We start from the raw sequence: 19,551 nt of genomic DNA, 5'->3' as shown, positions 1-19,551 counted from the left end.
AACCCCGGGATTTTCAAAAATCAGTTCCGATTAGCATGTCTAGTCATAGGTAACAATGGCCAATATTATTAGAAAGTATTAGAAAATTTATTTTTGGGAAGTTTATTTTTAAAAGATTATCTACAGAATTTATGTTTTAAATACCGATATATTGAAAGACATAAAAACTGATCAAGAACATACATTTGAAAAAATCAACCTAAAGGGTTAAAATAGGTTAACGATTTGCCTTTTCGGTACTTTTTTTTGGTAACTTTTGAATCTTTTTGTAGCTTTATATAATCACAAATATGTATTTGAGAAGTTTTGAAAAAAACATTAGCTAAATCTACAAGTAAAGGACAAAACAGGAAAAAAATTATTGAATATCAATGATAATTTTGTTGGTACCTTTTTTATACTCTGTTCTAAATCGGCAAAAATTGAGTTATAGCTTCGTAGACTCACAAGCATGTGTATTTAAAAAGTACTTTTTCATTAGATGGTATTTAGGCGGTACAAAGAGTAAAAAGGGCAATTTTGACATTTTAACTAATGATAAAAAAAACATTTATCTTTGGGAAATACATAATGTGAAGGTTAAACTAAACTAAATATATTATAGTACGGGACGTTTTTACACCCTTTTTTGTATTATGTCCTGTGTTGTTTTTAGATAATTTTTTTTTTCTAAATAGGTTGCAAAAAAGAGCATTAAGGTTTATTTAAAGAACACATTAATATAGAAATAACATTCTAAGATGAAAATTTATGAACTGCACAGGATAACAATTTGGAAAGATTATCTAAATAAAGTTTTCAGTTCTCAATTACAATATATCCTAAGAACGTTTTTTTAGTGCATGGTTGGAAAAGTTATATTTCTATATTTTTTTTCGTTATTTTTTAATTTACTGGAATAAAAATATTAGCAATTTGTTTGTTAGTAATTTTGTTCCTTTTATGGATTGAAATTGATGCGAAATGTACGCATGTTTCGGAAAGCTGACTTCAACCAACATACGGATAGAGGGACATCGTTATATCTACTATTTATATATTCTGTATAGGGTCGCATATATTTATTGTGGAAATTACAAACGGAATAACAAACTTACATGTATGCATATACTATTACCACTTGAGGTGAAGGCTATAATAAATTAAGCAATTGTGGACCATCCTGTGTACAACTTAAATTCTCTTCTATTAATTTACAGTTTGTGGGCTATAAGCAATATATCAATAAGTTAGCAATAGTAAAACCAAATAAATAGTTACAAATATATTGCATTTGCGATAAGACTGCTGTAACTCAAAAATGTATAGTTTCGAGTAAAGTAGCTTTGAATATTTTACGTCACTAATGTACTTCTTTAAAAAAGTTTATCAAAATAAGGTTTTTGTGAGAAATAAAACTAAATATTCATATTCAACGAGTCTTATATAATCATTAATGAATTTTAAAAATAGTTATACCTAAAATCAAGATTTTTATTCCCACCATCAAAAAGGATGTGTTGATTTTGTCATTCCGTTTGTAAAACATCCAAATATTCATTGCAGAGCCACAAAAGTATATACGAGGCTATCAGCGCAAAAGTGATGTAACGCTAAACTATTTACTTAGGAGTAGGGTAACTTACATTACTTTTGTTCTATTACTTTGTTATATTATGCTCTGTGCGAATACCAAAAGGTGGCTTACTCCACTTTATATTGACACTTGGTAATATATGGAATGTATGTAACACCAGAACAGCAACCAACAAAAATTGTGGGTTACACCATTTTTTCACTGATGGCCTCATATATTCTGGATACTTATGAAATTCTAAGACGATATAGCTATGTCCGCCCGTCCGTCTGTCTGTTGAAAACACGATAGGCCCCAAACGAAGAGAGCTAGCTGGATTAAATTCCGACAAATGCTCTCTGCTGATAAGGTTTGTTTGGTATTGAAAATGGGCAATATCGTTCTATGATTTTAACTATCTCCCATACAAACGTCCTTCCGAAATATGGTTTGAGCAGTCATAAATATATTGATTATATGAAAATCCTGATAAAGTTTTGCACAAATTAATTTCAAGTACCCTGAAACTATACTGTAAAGTATGGCGAAAATCGGGCAATATTTGTTCCTGTTGGAGCAGTCATAAATATGTTGATTATGAGACAATCCCTGAAATTATACTGTAAAGTATTGAGAAAATCGGGCAGCATTTCTCCCTAGTCCCCATACAAAGTCCCTCTCAGAATATGACTTGAGCATTCATAATTCTCATAAAATAATCGTGATAAAATTGATCCATAATTGACCCTATCCCCCATAAAACCTCAATATCAGAAAAATATTTGTTTATTTTTATTTTCTTTTGTAATTTTTGAGTTATGTTAGTATGTTAAGTTAGATTTCATTGACAGCCTTACAAAGCATAGCTCACTTGGGTCCAGGCATGGTTCCCGTTGTGTTACCTTGTAATCATCGCATTACTTGTCTTATGTTTCTTGACCATCGTCATTCTCCAGTCATTCTGTTGTATTAACGCATTGTGGATCTTACCTAACTCACCTCTGGATAGGCAGGTTTTATCAATAACTAATTGTAAACTAAAAATTCTACGTCTTAGATCTCCAAATTGAGGACATTGACATAGAAGATATTCAGTGTTCTTATCTGCTTCCGCGTCAGAATTTGTTGTAATGAATTCTCTACCTTTTCGCATGTTACCTAGACGCCATGGTCCAGTAATGAAAGCTATAAGTTTGATGGATTTTTGGTAGATTTTTCGCAAACACGGTCCTTTGCAAATTTATATTACACCAGATTTTATTAGTCTCTCTCCATTGTGTAAATTGCAAGGAACACTCAATTGGCAACATCTCGTACATATAATGCTCAGATTAATGCAAAAACCCCTTGCACGAGAGCTTGGGCTATCTAGTCCCTTCCATCGTAGCTAGCTACTCAATCAGTAAGCCCATGACAATTATCAAAGCATATGTATATGTTTTCTGACTTCAAAAATTCCCGGCCGATAAAGGTCATATTTCTGAAACCACACACAATAGACCTCGACCGAGTACCAATCCAAACGATCAGTATCACGAATGCCATCACCCTAATACGTTTCCTGAGTACAGCGCCAATTGCTAACTGGTACTTTTAATGGTCTTGTTGTTTTGGCAAGCAACAATTGGTGGCCCGAAATTTGTCATTAGACCAAATATTAACACGATCTTCTAACCGCTTTGGGTTTTAAACCACAGTTTTAAACCACAGCCACTACATGTTCACCTAAGTGACCTCACCAATAGTCAGTCATTACAAGTATTGGAGCTACTGACTCCCATAGTACTAGTGAGCTGCGAATTTAAAAGGATGAAATTGTGTGCCAGTATTTGGACAAGGTAATATTTTGTTAAAATATGAAAATTTTGAGTTATCACTCTTTTGTCATCAATGAACGATATGTAGATACTGGATATAAACAAATATTCTAGTTGTTTTTAGTTTCGTTTTTTTTTTTTCTTATTGAAATTTCAAACTTTAATTAAAAGTACTAGCTAGTTAGTACAAGTATTTATCCTAGATACAAACAAACATATTTTGTCCTTACAAAACAAATTTTCACTGACAACTTTTACGAGTTCCAGAAATGTCTCTGTTAAACTACAAAATAATTGCAATGTCTTCATAATTAATTGCCTCTGTAAATTGGCAATTTGCATATTCTCTCTGTGCTGTTTTATTTTCTCTCCAATGCACTTCTTGTGTTTTTGTGTTTGTATTTATTATTATTTTTTATTTTTTTGAACATGTTTGAACATGTTTTGTTTTAGTCCTTTGCATTTGTATAAATATGTATGTATGTGAATGGTATAAAATGTATTTTGGCAAAAGCCAAAAGACCTTTGGGTAAAATAATTTTTCTGTAAATTACACGGTGCATTGTTGCAAATAAATAAAATGCAACGAACGCATTTAAAAAGAACAAATATATTTAAAATATATGTTTTTTGATTTGTTTTCTGGTTTAACAAGCGCGCGATGGGCAAACAACTGCATTTTTTTGGTTTTATTTATATTTACAAACATCACTTTTGATTTCTGGAAATCCTTTGAAATTATATACAAATTTGTTTGTATAACAGTTTAGTTATTTTGTCACACACACCCAACCACATAAAGCTATAAAGCATGTGGTAGAGAGCAGTTTAATTGCACTGGCAAATGAAATTGTTAACAAGAATTTTAATTTTTTTCAAAAGTTTTTGGGTAACATTTTTATAATGAACTAAAAATACATTTGAGTTTGTACATAAGAATGTTTGAATGCTGGCTGGCATTTCATAAAATTGTTTAACTTGTCTAAAACATCCCTTTGAATAATACATACGGACATAGTTGTCGACAGCAATGAAATTTGAAGTGCTGCTCATGACTCAAATGTTGATTTATGAATTATCCCTTTCGGTTTCTGTGGCTGTGTGTGTTTTCTGTTTAAAATTTTTGTAGCATGATTTTAGGGGCATAAATATCCAGACAAACAACTTGATCAAATTTATTGTAGAACTTTTTAAATAATTATATGACAAAATGAAATTATCAAGAGGAATTTTATTTAGATTTCATAAGGTCCTTTTGGTCTTTGTAAAAACTAATTTTTGTTTAAATCAATTATGAAATAAATTCTTAGAAATAAAAGATTTTAATATTTAGAAAATTAATAAAAAAAAACTAATTTAATTTTCTTATATATTTAATGGTTTAATTTGTCTCTTATTTGTTTGTATTTCAAATTCATTTGTCTTTGCTTTAAAACTCCCTTTATCTTATAAATTATTTACTACAACCTTTTCATGTTCTTGTAAATTTTCCTAAAAATTTGCCAGCTTTAAGTGGGTTTCTTTTATGTTTTCTTTTTATTATTATTTTTTAATTAAACACGCTCGTTATAATTTAATTAACATTTAAATTTGTTTAAAATAGAATATTCTGTTATACATTTTTCTTAACTAATAAAGGCAAATAAAAATATTTTATAAAAATACCATTATAATTTAAACAAACAAAATCTTCCACATCAATTATTCTGTGTAAGCCATTTTTTCACTGCTTCTGTTACTCTGTAGTATTAATAATTTCCCTTTTAGGTTGTAGTAGAATTTGTTAAGAGCCTGTTTCAAAATAAATTATATGTTTCGCTTTAAAGCATTTAAGTCTTATAAATTATGAACGCACACAACACACAACATTTTGCCGACTGGGTAATTAATGACATCCAATGACCTTTCAAAAAGAAAAACAGCACAACAACATCGTCTTTAATACCCTGCATGATTTCTTTTTCTTTCTCGTTTAATGTATTTTAAAGTTTACTCACGTCCATTTTTTTTTGGGAGGAAAAATAAGCCAGCAGAAGATACAAATAAGAAGCAAAGAAAAAAAAGCCTTAAATTGTCCAAATGCTACTTACTTATGAACGGTTGATGTAAATCCAAGACTCAATAAATATTACAGTGAGTGACATAAAGAATGTATATATTATTTTTGTAATTTATTGAACAATTGAAAACAACTAACATAACCCAGTAGTTCTTGCTAAGTGTTCCAAACTAATGATTTTACCCATCATTATGGTCACCACTAGTTATGGAATTAGTTATGTGACGTGTCCTAGGCGGAAGTCAATTGACCCTATATAAATTACAAAGACTAAACTCCGCATTACAAAAGGACACTTAGTGATAATTCACTCTCCAATACACTTTAAAATTACTATATTCATGGATTTTTTAGAGACGCTAAAGTGACGACTGACTTTACACTTCATCATAGGGATTTATAAAATAACCAATTTATTTCTTTTGCAAGTCATAGTGCAAATAATTGTCAATGAATTACAAAGAGTAAACTCCGCATTAGAAAAGGACACTTAATATCAATATAGAGACACTGACTTCACACTAGATTACATTGACTTCTATTTGCAAAACACTGTTCAAATATTTGTGAAATGAATTACAAAAAGTAAACTCCGCATTTCAAAAGCACACCTAGTGTCTGTTGATTCTCCAATATACTTTCAAATGACTAAATCCTTGATTATATAGTGACTATAAAAGGTCTATATCCTTGATTATTTAGAGTCACTAAAGTGATGACTGACTTCACACTAGATTACCTGGGATGTATAAAGTAACCAATTGACTTCTCTTTGCCATACATAGTGCAAATATTTGTCAATTGAATTAAAAGAGTAAACTCCGCATTACAATAGGACACTTAATGACAATTGGCTGTACAATATATTTTAAAATGACCACATCCTTAACTATCTAGAGACAATGACTTCTCACTAGATTACCTGGGATGTATAAAATAACCAGATGAATTTTCTTTGCAATACATTGTGCAAATATTTGTCAAATTATTTACAAAGTGTAAACTCCGCATTAGAAAAGGACACTTAGTGACAATTGACTCTCCAATAGAATTTGAAATGCCTACATCCTTGATTATTTAGAGACACTAAAGTGACGATTGATTTCACACTAGATTACCAGGGATGTATAAAGTGCAAATATTTATCAAATGAAACGGAAATATACAAATTGGAATCAGCCGAAGAAATAAGACATTAAGCGAAATTAATGTCTAAAATTGATATAATTAATGACTCTTTTATAGGCTGGTCCGATCAAGATAAAATTTGACGTGACCGTAGCTAAGGAGTATTCAAGTATAAGTTATTGAAATGGGCCCTTCAGACGATCTAGGGACGGCGCTATGAGGGCATAAAGTACGGTACCTTCGACATGTAAAATTTTTAAGACGTGAAATTTTTTTCCCATCTGATTTCAAAGATTTTTATATTTTTGTAAAATCCTCATCTAGTTCTCGAAAATACTTAAATGTGCTATTTATCTCTTTTAATTTCATATTTAAAGACATTTGAAAACTGAAATTTAAAAATTTTGCCATACTATGAGCTTTTTTAAAAAATATACACACAATCAATTGACATATTAATTACCATATTCGTTAATACAATTAATTTTTTAATTGAAAAGGCACCAACAACCGATTTTGTACATACAAAAAATATTTTTGTTACTTAAAATTGTTAACACTCAACAAAAAGTTTTAACAACGAGTTTGTGAAATTAAACAAAAAATTTGTTAACAGTCAACATTAAAATTGTAAGAATAAGTTTGTAATATTGAATAATTACATTGTTACTAGTTAATAATATATAGTATATCTGCAATAGCTTTTTCTTATATTAATAAAAATGCAATTTGATAGTTTTAATTATTTTTTTTATTATTATAAACAAATTTACAAATTATTACAATAATAACAAATATAAGTTTAAAATATAAAGTTAAAGAATGTAAATATCCATATTCTCACCATTTGAAACAGTAATTTGATCAATATCCCCTTCTACGAACGGTTATACAGATTGTTCCTCCAGTATTGTTCTTGAATGAGTTCCTTTTATACTGGATTTGATGACGAAAAGAGTCCACTTGAAATCCTGTTGAAAAGTGTAGTTTAAAAGTTTTTTATGTATATAAAATTGATGTCCAATTCTTTGGTCTATAGCGATAGATTATAATTTCATATTAAACTTACCATGTAGAATGCTCCAATTTCATCAAAAGTTCTAAATGAAAACATATTTTTTATGAAAAAAAATGTGTATATTTTTCATTATTTTTTATTTTATTGACACATTTATTTTTGTTACTTTCAATATATTTTTCCATTGAATTTCAACAACTGAAATTGTTAATAAATATCTAAAATAAATTGTTGACATGAGTATCAAAAAAATATATTAAATAAAAAAATTATTGAAAATTTAAATCAAATTTCAAACAAATTTTTTTAATTACCTAATAACTGTTACAATTTTTTTCTGTGTAGTGCGTACTATTCGATCAACAAAAGATATCAGAGCAATATCAATTATGGATCCAAAAATAAACGATTTTCAATATAAAAATTAAAAAAAATAGTAGATTTTTTTAATAAAAAAAACTTTCCTTAAGAATATATGTGACCCGGCCTATGAAAAGGTGGCTTATGACTCAAAAAAGAAATTGCGAGAACCAGCTGTTAAAGATAAACAATCTATTTCAGTTTCTTAGTAGTTTTTCTTTTGCATTATGAACAGTCGCACAGTGCTTTGTTTTCATATAGGCAATGGACAAAAATAGAAGGAGTTATTGCAGACGAATAAAAATTAGTGGAATATTACCTTTTGGTAAGATTAAGAAAAAATATAATTCTTGAAAAAATCCGTGAAAGGACACGGGTACCTCCCATATATCCTGAACATATAATTTTGAATAAAATTCACAGTTATACTCCTAACATTTTAAATTTTGGTTATAATCATTTTAATAAAGTTATTGTTGTTTGTGAAAATTTTTATTACAATCGCAGCACGGATTCGGGTGGCTGCCATAGATCCTTTTCCTTAAAAAACCTATAAACCTGTATAAAATTATTAATTTTCAGAAATTATTGTTCTCTTATAATATTAGATGCAAAGTTATGAAAATTTTATCGGAAGGATATTCATAATTCCAAGACATCAAGATTTCAATATCCTGTATAACATCTAAATTTTTTTAAAAAATTCGTAAAAATCGTTTCTTATTTTGGAACCAATTTGGTTATAATCATTTTAATAAAGTTATTATTGTTTGTGAAAATCGCAGCAAGGATTCGGGTGGCTGCCATATATCCTTTTCCTTAAAAAACCTATAAACCTGAATAAAATTATATTTTCAGAAATTATTGTTCTCTTATAATATCAGATTAATTTAGTTATTAACATTTCAATTCTAGCAAGGATTTACATAACTGCCATATATCCTTTTTTAAAAAAAATACTGAAATATTGTATATATTTTCTAAATTCGGAAGGACGGATGGACGGACATTTTCAAATGTTGATAGCCTTATGGTTCAGCTGTAATATTAGAATCTGCATAATGGATTATACTTTAAGTGTTCCTAATATCAGCAGAAGCTCATATTAATATCTCAATCTGAGGATATGTAGGTTATATTCAATTATTGAGTTACTTAAATTTACGGTAAAAATGTATTATTTATGGGTGCCATCAAAAACAATTTTTTTTTAAAGTTCTGGTCAAAACGGACAAATAATGATTTCACATTATAATAAATAAGAGATAAGCATTAGATAAAATTAAAGAAAAATTAAAATTAATTAACATGTTTTTTTTCAAAATTAAATCAAACTTTGGAATTTTTTTTGATTTCAGCAAAAAAACATACAATATCAAGAACCAAATAAAGAAATATTAATACACTTTATGCCATTAAACTACTTTTATTAAATAACGCAATATTTCTTAGTTATTTAAAAGAAAAAACGGTATTATTTTATAAAAAACCGAAAATCTGGAGCTCTTTCCCCAAACCATCAAATTGAAAATTTACGAAATGGTAATTTATACATTTAAACAAAAACAAAATTTTAATAGTTTTCATACGAAAGGATAACTAATGGTTACATTTTCTTATATATAATACTTATGGCTATTCTATAGTAAAACATAATCAAAATAGATTAACACGTATTTTACTAATATTCCAACAAAGTTTTAGAATTTCAGGCTTACAATAAAAAAAATGTTAATTATTAAAAATTGCGCAGATTAAACTGTTAAACCTTTTTTTGACAAAGCAGTAATTTTCCATAATTCCACATTCATATTCTTTCATTTGCAGCCAATCGCGAGTTTATATCTTTTAAAACGAACTTTTAACAATAATTTTAGTTAAACTTAAAACAAATATATTTTTCTCTATAAAATTTATGTTGAAAATGTACTAACTTTAGCGACCTCTAGTGGCGACAAAAAGAGATATTTATAAATAAGTCTTTTTTATACGAATGAGTAATTTAGTTGTCTATTGAAAAATATAAGTTTCATTAACATCAAAGACATGATCTTGTTTTTGATTTTTGTCCATTGAACAAAGCACTGTGAGTCGTGCCCAAAAGCAAGTTAGGACTTTCTAGTTTTCACCACGTGAAAGAGCATCATGGCATGGCCTTTTTTGCAAATATGTCGCCCCTACGCCCCATAGAACGAGCGGCTAAAAATAGGAAAAGTTGTAGAAGGACAATGAAACTTGGCACATAGGCATTTTTTGTTTGAATCAAGAAAAAAATGGAAAAATCAAAATGATCCGCCCACTTTTACGCTCACCTCCCATACAAAGTTAAAATTAAATTTTGAACTACGGCATTGTTTTTTTGGCACATAGCTTTTTTAAACACTCAGAATCATTTGTGTGAAATTTTAAAAATATCCGCCCACTTCCCATACAACTTGTATTGAAAAAGTGCATAAATCCTTTGATTTTTAATGCGCGGCCTTCGGAATGTGACCTAGTTTTTATAAAAATTTAAAATTTGGACCACATGTTCTAAAAGCCCAAAGCTGGGATGAGAGGAAATTGTGGGCAAAATTACAAAAAAATTTCAATTTTGGGATTTTTGCTCCAATATTAGGAACAATTTGATCCACATTTATTATGATAAGTTAATTTTAGGTCATACAAAAAAAAATATCAAGTCAATATCTCAGTTAAATTCAAAATAGTTTAACGATTAACCCTCAGATGTTATAAAATTAAACCCTCAGTGATAATAATTTGTTGGACCAAATTTTGGCCGGAATAGTGTGTATACGTTTTTTTCGACTCACTATTTATGGGGGATAGGGCCAAATATGGATCGGGCCAATTATGCATAAATTTTCGAAATCGATGGAATCGAAGAAAATTTATCTCAAGTCGTCTATAAATTCGTTGTTCAAATATTAGTTGGTACCAACTTTCGCAAGTGCATCAGCAGTGCAGTTCCGTATCTAGGAACCTATAAAAGAAGACATTAAATTTGCAAATAATTTTAAACATACTCCAAGCAGTGTATGACCTTTCTATAGAATTTCTAATAGAAACATATTTCCTTAATGCTCTACACAAGGGACTTATATTTGTTGCAAGTAACCTATTTATTACCACCAACTGTAGCATTAACATTCACCTTAACATAATACTGGCAAACCACCACTGCCGATTTAAATATAATCTTTTGCTGATTCAGCAAACATTACATTATAAACTGTTCGATACGCTGCCAAAATGAGAATGCATGTTAGAATTCAATGAACGTACAAAAATCATTCATTTAACAAACAGAAAAAATGAGTACATGTTTTAGAATTTAGACGGAACAACAACAATTTGGCCAAAGACAAAACAGAGGCTGTAACATAAACACAAAAACAAATTAGTTGTAACCGTTCACCTAGATTAATGTCTATTAACATGACCATTATATTAAGTTTTATTTACTTACACATAGAGGCAGATACAGAGATACACATTTGTGTCAATATAAAGGCTCAAACACATGCATAAATAAAGTTAAGTAATCAATAAAATTAAAGGCATTACAGGGATGTGCATAAATAAATGATTGTAATGTACATTTAAACATTGCTACCGTTTGCTACGAGAGCTAGAAGAAACAAATGATAATCAGACCATAGACCAGACCATAGACCAGACGACCATAGACCAGACGACCATAGACCAGACGACCATAGACCAGACGACCATAGACCAGACGACCATAGACCAGACGACCATAGACCAGACGACCATAGACCAGACGACCATAGACCAGACGACCATAGACTAGACGACCATAGACCAGACGACCATAGACCAGACGACCATACGACCATAGACCAGACGACCATAGACCAGACGACCATAGACCAGACGACCATAGACCAGACTTATCAGCCTGCCCTCGTACGATTCTCCCCAATTCTATTAAATTTTGGTTTGTTTTACCAAAAATCGAGAATTTGTTGTTTTCTTTTTGTCTCCTGTTTGTGATATTTTGTGTTTGCTTTTCGTTTAATCCAATTAAAATATCATATGGCGTTCAATACGTTCAATTGCCCGCTCTCTAACACATTACAACTGAAACACAGCAGCAACAACAACAATGCGAAAAAAAGGGAAAATACATTAAATGTTGTGAAACGAACTTAATTAAATGTACACGTTTAGAATGTCAGAATAGTCTACATTACATCACACATTCTTACATAGAACTAACTAAACAAATGAACGGAACGTAACAGACAGACAGACATTCAAAATAACTAACATTCATTTCAATGACTAAAATAAGATGAACGTACAAATGAATGAAAGTATGTATGTATGTATGTTCTTCATACACATTGTAATTTTGATTTCATTTAATTAATTTGTTTTCCTTTTAGACTCTAAGATCTCTAGTCTTTGTATTTTTTTTTTCATCCTTTTTACAAAGAGGAACTACATTATACAACAACGGCCAACAAAAACAACAAAAACTCGGTAATTTTCGTCTACTTTTACACATCCACCCACCCAACCAAACAAACCAAATAACAACAACAAAAACACAAACATTTCATGTTAAAACAAAACAATCAAATAACTCACACAAACATACCAACCTCTCTTCCTCCCACTCTGTTTCTCTCTCCCACGCTTTCTTTATTTCTCTGTTTCTTAATAGTAGTTTGAAACATAAAGTCACTGCAGAGTCGTATTTCAATGTGACTTTTTGCCCATTCAACTTGTACGTAGTATGGGCGTTTGTGGCCCACAATATTCTGGCTCTTAGATGCTGTCAATACGAAAAAAAATAAAATTTTTCAACTTAAAGTCAAAAAGCTTTAATATATATTCGCTAACAGACCTACTCATAGGCAACAAAAAAAGTAGGAGGGCCAACAATTACACTTAGAAAGTATTACAAACACCAGGCAGTCTGTTTAGAAAACTTTAGCAGGTACTAAAAATATACACATTTTTATTTTATGCTTTAATATTCTTAATATTTCCTGGATTAACAATAGCCTATTTATTAATAGCGCACATTTATTTAAAGGATGTTTTGTTTAAACGTGGTTAGCTTAATGAGGAAGTTCTATTTATTTTCATTATTAAGTATTTTAAGGTTTATGGGATTTGTAGCTTTATTATGCATTAAATTCATAGAAGAAACAAATAGTTAGCTAAGGGATGGTCCCAACCATATGAAAAGTTCATCATTTTAAACTGTATATAACTTTAAAGACCTTTCAAATAAAAATTCGTCTTTTGCAGCATTTGCTTTTGTTATAAATTTAGTTTTTCCCCACCTGCGATTTAAATTTTGCGATTTTCGAAAAAAAATAATTTTTTGGCCATATTTTGGTGAATGATTTCAATTTCAGTTTGTTATGAATTTTAAGCAGAACCTATTCAGACTTTTATAGTGCAGGTGATTTTAAAAGTCTGAAAGTTTTACTAAAATCGGAAAAGTTAACCCTCAAATCGAGAAGGTCAAAGGCCAAATTGTTCAATATTTAGAATTTCTAATGGAAAGATAGTAAAATGCTATATATTTTTGGGCCGACTTGATGACAGCTGGCAAAAATCCAAATTTTGTTTATTAAATGACACCCTAATATTTATTTTGAATCGTTATATACAGAGGATACCATGTCTTTCTGTCTGTTGATATCAATGATTGATACGTCAATCTATCCGCTATAGTCCAACTTATATAGAGAAAATCGACCCACAAATTGCGGAGATAAAAGCAAAAAAAACCACGACTACCTCGATTTGGTCACCTTTTGAATAACTCTCATCACTCTACTTTAATAAAGTTAAATCAAATTAATGGTTAACAAGATTTTTCGAAATTTGTCTCAAGAATAAAATTGGTTTACAAATTATTTTAAATGAACATTTACAAAAATGTCACCAAAAAAAATACAGGCATTGGTGAAAACACAACCAAACCACGGGAGATCAGACCCACAGTATATCAAAAAACTATAAGCCAATCGCTCTCGAATGTCCCGATCAAGAGAAAGAATCGATTTAAAGTTGGCGGAATTTCATTACAATAAGGATGATGATTACAGGAATCACAAGTACGTATTGATTGGCGCAATGAAAAAACTTAGCTTACATTGCAGCTTTTTGAAGTTTCTTAAGGAATCCGCAGGAATGTGCTGTTCGAGTCTTCGAGTGTATTCTGTAACAGCCCTAGACCAGATGCCGGCTGATGATTATAAGTTTGTGAAAAGAGCTGACAAGACACCGGCTGTTGAGCATCGATGCCGCAGTTATTGGCGCAGACTTCGAGCGACGAGATGTAATCATCCACAAGGAGAGGATGGGTATCATTTAAACGTAATGTAAATGAATTTCAACTCAAACAAAGTGTCAATAAAAAAAAGTTTCCTATATGGACTTCCATGCCTATCTTCTTACGATCAGGCCAAATGAATGTAATTATTTGTTGAAATGTCGTGAACTTCTCCATCAATTTATTGTCGACATGTACGCGAAAATTAAAATTGAGCTACTGCTCTTCATTTGGTTGAATCAAAGAAAGCTGCGCTTCGAGGAATATGTCCACTTTCGTGATGCAATCGTCAATGATGGAAACGCTGCGAATATCGGCCAAATGGTGATAAAATGGAATTACCCCAAAAGACTGACAACAGCTAAATATTTGTTTGTGTCCTGTGAGAAATTGGAATTGAGTCTGTCTTCTTTAATGTGCTTAAAATGGGCTATGTATTCTGTATGACTCGTAGGGCTTAGAACCCAGAGCTTCTTAGATTTCAGTCAGTTTTCACAATGCTCGAGTAATGAGAATTGAAATAATAATAACTGAAGTACTCTACTCCCAGTTCTCTAGTAGCATGGATATTTAGTCTATGAAATCCTTGGATTGTCCTTTAGTCTCTGAAGTTTCATTTAAGAAAAAAGTTGGCTTCATATAGTTTATGATAATGAGGAATTGCTTGTCGGTGTCTTTGTTTGAGCAAGAGCTAAGTAATTCAAGAAATTTCGGACTTTGGGTTCGCGATTGAGCAGTACGGCCAAATAAAAAGATTTTATATATTTGAGGAGCAGCAGAACAAAAGGTACTTTTTCGATTTTTGTTACAAATTGATTTTTTGGTGTTTTTATAATATTTGGGTTGAAATCTTCTAGAAAAAATCAATTTCCTAAAATTTTTAAATTTTCAAAAAAGTAACTTTTGTTCTGCGGCAATGCGACAATTGATAGCGGCCATATTGCTGAAGCTACATCCGCTTCATTTATTAATTTATTTCGACAACAAAATTGTTTTATCAAAATTGGCTTACTGTTCCGCTAATTTTCATAAAATATATCATCTGAGTCCAATTCTTGGATAAATGGGTACTTCAACAAACAAAATTGTCGAATTTAGGACGATACCAATCTATATGAGATACAAGAACGTTCAATGCATCCAAAAAAATCAAACTTTCAGACTATATTTAAAATTACCTGGACTATAATATTCTGAACAGATTTTACTTAAAATTAATAACAGTAAGGAAATTGGGCTCATTCGCCAAAATATGGCCAACAAATTAGTTTTTCTCGAAAATCGCAAAATTTATATCGCAGGTACGGAAAAACTATAAGAGATATTTTTATAATTTTTTCATATTTCTATTCCCTATTATGTTCTCAATAAATCCCAATGAGATGATCAAAAAATTCTAAAATTTGTTTAACAAAATTTTAAAATGGAGTTTTGAAACTGCCGTTAAATTTTTTTTTTATTTTTTTTGTCATATCTGCGAATAGGTTAACGGTATCCTACGAAGATAAAAACTCATACACAAGTAAATATGGATACATTTTAAGTAATAATGAGCTTTTATTTTAATATTTATGAAAATATGTTAATTTTGTTTCTACATTTCTGGTTCTAGTTGCCTGAAACACGTTAATGGCCTGGCGAATTTTTAATAACTTTTAAATTTTTTGACCAATTTCGGGTTTTTTTTTTCTTTTAAATTAAATTGCAAAAGTAATTTTTTAATGGCAAAATTTTTACAAAAACTGAAAAAAATGCATTTTTCCCCTTGTAGATGCATCTCAAAACTTCAGAGGGCTTGCGGTCTTAACCCCAACCGATTTACCTAAAATTTTTTCTAGGCGGTGAGATTGGCCAAAATCCAGCTTTCGTTTATTAAGGGCCACCCAAATATACATATACATATATATGGCATTAACTGTATAATGTAAAAATTTGATTTTTACACACCTCTTCGCCCACAGACCGAATATCAAAAATCTGACTTTACAGTGTTACCCCCTGGGCTGTTCTGAAGATTCCCTGAAAACTTCATCAAAATCGGTGCAGAAGCTTTTTATTTTGCCACGCCACTTCGCCCACAGACCGAAAATGAAAAATCTGTCGAATTTGGGAGGATACCAATTCATGTAAGATCCAAGACCGTCCAATACATCCCGAAAAAGTCATAGTTTGGTGTGGATATTGGACTGGCTGCGTCATCGGTCCATATTTTTTTGAGAACGACATTAGCCATGCCATCCACCGTTAACATCGAACGCTATATGTAGCTAATTACCAACTTCTTTTGAGCTGAATTGCATGATATGGATATTAACATGTTCTTTCTACAGGACTGCGCTACTTGCCACACAGCTCATGCCACAATTTGCAAGAGCGATTTGAGGGCATGACCATCTCCCGTGGATGTGATGTAGTCTGATGTAGATACGATTCCATACATAATAACCTTTCAAATTTGTTTTATTTAACTATAGGTAGTGCTTAATGAACGTTCACTAGACTACAGGTTAGTGCATCTACACGAGGTAAATATTCGATGCGGATTTTTGAACCACAGTATCATTGATTCGTTGAATGACCCATTAAACTCAGGACATTTCCAAACATAAATCCCACTGTCATGAAATGTGTGCTGTTCATTATTTATTCGAGTCGGTAAATTAACTTTGTACTCACATTTAAACTTACATATATAAATATAAATACATATAATCCCACACTCAATGTAGTGTGAATGAATTTAAACAAATACTCAATTGAAAATTGTCTACTGTTTTTCTTTTCAAGATTAATTAATTAAGAAGAAAACCCCAAGAACAGTAGACATACACACACAGACACAGACAAACACTGGGTGCAGCTTAAAACTTTAACAAAATTAAATAAAATCAATTAAATTTGTCTTTGTGTGTCTATTCGAGCAAATCATAAGCTTTAGAAGACTTTGCACAATCATTTAAAATTGAAACACCCTCTCCCCCCAAACACACAGTGTTATCCTTTCGATAAAAGCACATTTAATTTATAAATATAAACTTAAGTTTGTCTTTTGCTGTTTCAACAAACCTCTCTGCAATTGCTCTCTAGTAATTTACAAGACACAACCAAAACAAAATACCCATAGACACATTTTAATACATTACGTCCGACCATATTTCCTCTAAGCATCTCTCTCGTCTATATCTCTGCTTTGTACCAGATACCCACTGTGTTTTGATTTGTACACATTCAGTTGTTTGCCTATAATATGATTGTGTTAGTTAGATCCAGTTAGATACTTGTACAAGGAGAATTTGTCGATGTATGTGAGTGTATTTTGTTTATATGAGGGCAGGTAGTAAAGTACTTTCAGAATAGGAGAGAAAACAGGATTCATTAAGTAATATTTTGCAGTTTCTTGCAAGCATTTCTTTTGGCCTTAAATAACTTTTCAGTCAGCCTTCCTATGTTTATGTAAACAACTCTGTATCTCTAAAACATACTAACACATATGTGTGCGTTTGTATCTCTGATCCTGTGTGTGAGCCTGTCTATTTGTATGGGCATGAAACAGTATTTTCTAAACAGCAACACACTACCGCTGGAGTATTTTAAATGAATAGATTTAGTTGTAAGTATGTGAAGCGGAGTCTCTATTTTTCAACGGTTTTCAATTTCATCATCATTGCAGGAGTTGTATAGCTGTTGCTAAGTGGTATGATGACGACTACAGCAACAACAATAACAACAATAATGTTGATGTTGTTGTAAGTGTTGGTTGGTTAGCAAATGTGGGTAACCAAAGGTACGCTTTAACTAGACCTAAGGCAGGATCTTAATTTGTAAGCTCTATGCCACAGCCCACCAAAAAAAAAAACACGAAAAATAAACAAGTATTAAAATAATAACACAGCTTTTGGCAAATTTTTTTGCATTTATACGCTACAATAAGGATTTGAGTGTCATGAGTTTATTAAACCCTAAAACAGTTCTGAAAACCGAAAGGCATATGGATAAAGTTAGAATGTTAAATTCAGCTGTGTCGTGTCTAAGATACATTCTGCATGCCTACAATCAAAATGAATATGTTTTTCGATTTGAACTTGTTTAACTGAACTGTGTATAGTATTTTCATAAATGCCTAAAAGTATGCTACATGTTTGTGTATATAATTGCTGCACACATTCAAATGTAAGAAAACAAATCTATATTCTGAGAATATTGTTGAAAAACAGATATGCCGAATCTTTTCAATACAAAACATACTTTCAGATCTTTAACAAGTAATAAAGCATGGTCGGTCAAGCTCGACTATATAATATCCTACACTGTGTAAATGAGCAAAAACATTTTTCTTTTTAAATTTCAATAATTCATTTTCGTGAGGGATTTTCGGAAATGGACCTTATATGTGAGCTATGAGCAATTATGGAAATAAATCTGTAACTTCTAAACGAATAGACCGATTTTAATAAAAAATTACGACTGCTATAGAGGAGGTGTTGATAAACTTAAGTTTTGTTTTTGGGCTTATAATGCCAAGGGGCCGCCGAGCCACAATGCCCCAAAGTGGGGCACCTTAAACATGATGCCAAATTTTAGTTTGCGATCCGATTTAATTTTTTTTATATATTTGGAATCTACTAGATATACATATTATATATCAGCGTGTAGGAAATTATGTCCACTTTTTAAGAATGTGTAACATTTTTAAGAATTAAAAAAATTATAGAAGACTTTTTTCAAAAATATGGGAATAAAAAATGTTGGCTTTTTTGAAAATTTTAATTTTTAAAATGTAATAAAAGTTTTGTTTATGAATCGTTTTTAATGAGATATAGACTTATATAGAAACTTTTGATCTAAATCCAATTACAAAAGACAATCCTACAATTTCCAAAAAACTTTTCAAAAGTCCCAAAATTGGGAATTTTTGGAGCTATTGAAGTTACCAAGTTCGGGGCTATGAAATCCCTTTGCATAATATTGAAGAACATATTGGGACATATAAAACAGGTCTTCATTTTTTGAAAGCAGCTATGGATTAGAGAACATGTTGTCGAAATTTACACAAAAAGTAGGTCTACTTCGGAAGAATTTTGATATTGTTTTACTTTTTTAATATTTTCCGAGATGTTGTCTTTCACAAAAATATAAATACATTATTTATCTTTTTCTTATTTTCTGTATAATTTAAAATTAATGCAAGTATTTTTTTTTCGAAAAAAAAATGGTGAAAAAACGACTTTTATTTTGTTTATGTTTGAAAACACATAACTTTTGACTCAGTAAAGGTTTTTAAAAAGTATTTTC

This window comes from Calliphora vicina, chromosome 2 (assembly GCF_958450345.1).
Source record: "Calliphora vicina chromosome 2, idCalVici1.1, whole genome shotgun sequence".
Taxonomy (NCBI): domain Eukaryota; kingdom Metazoa; phylum Arthropoda; class Insecta; order Diptera; family Calliphoridae; genus Calliphora; species Calliphora vicina.
The sequence above is the reverse complement of the archived record's forward strand: the minus strand, read 5'-3'. Positions refer to the sequence as shown.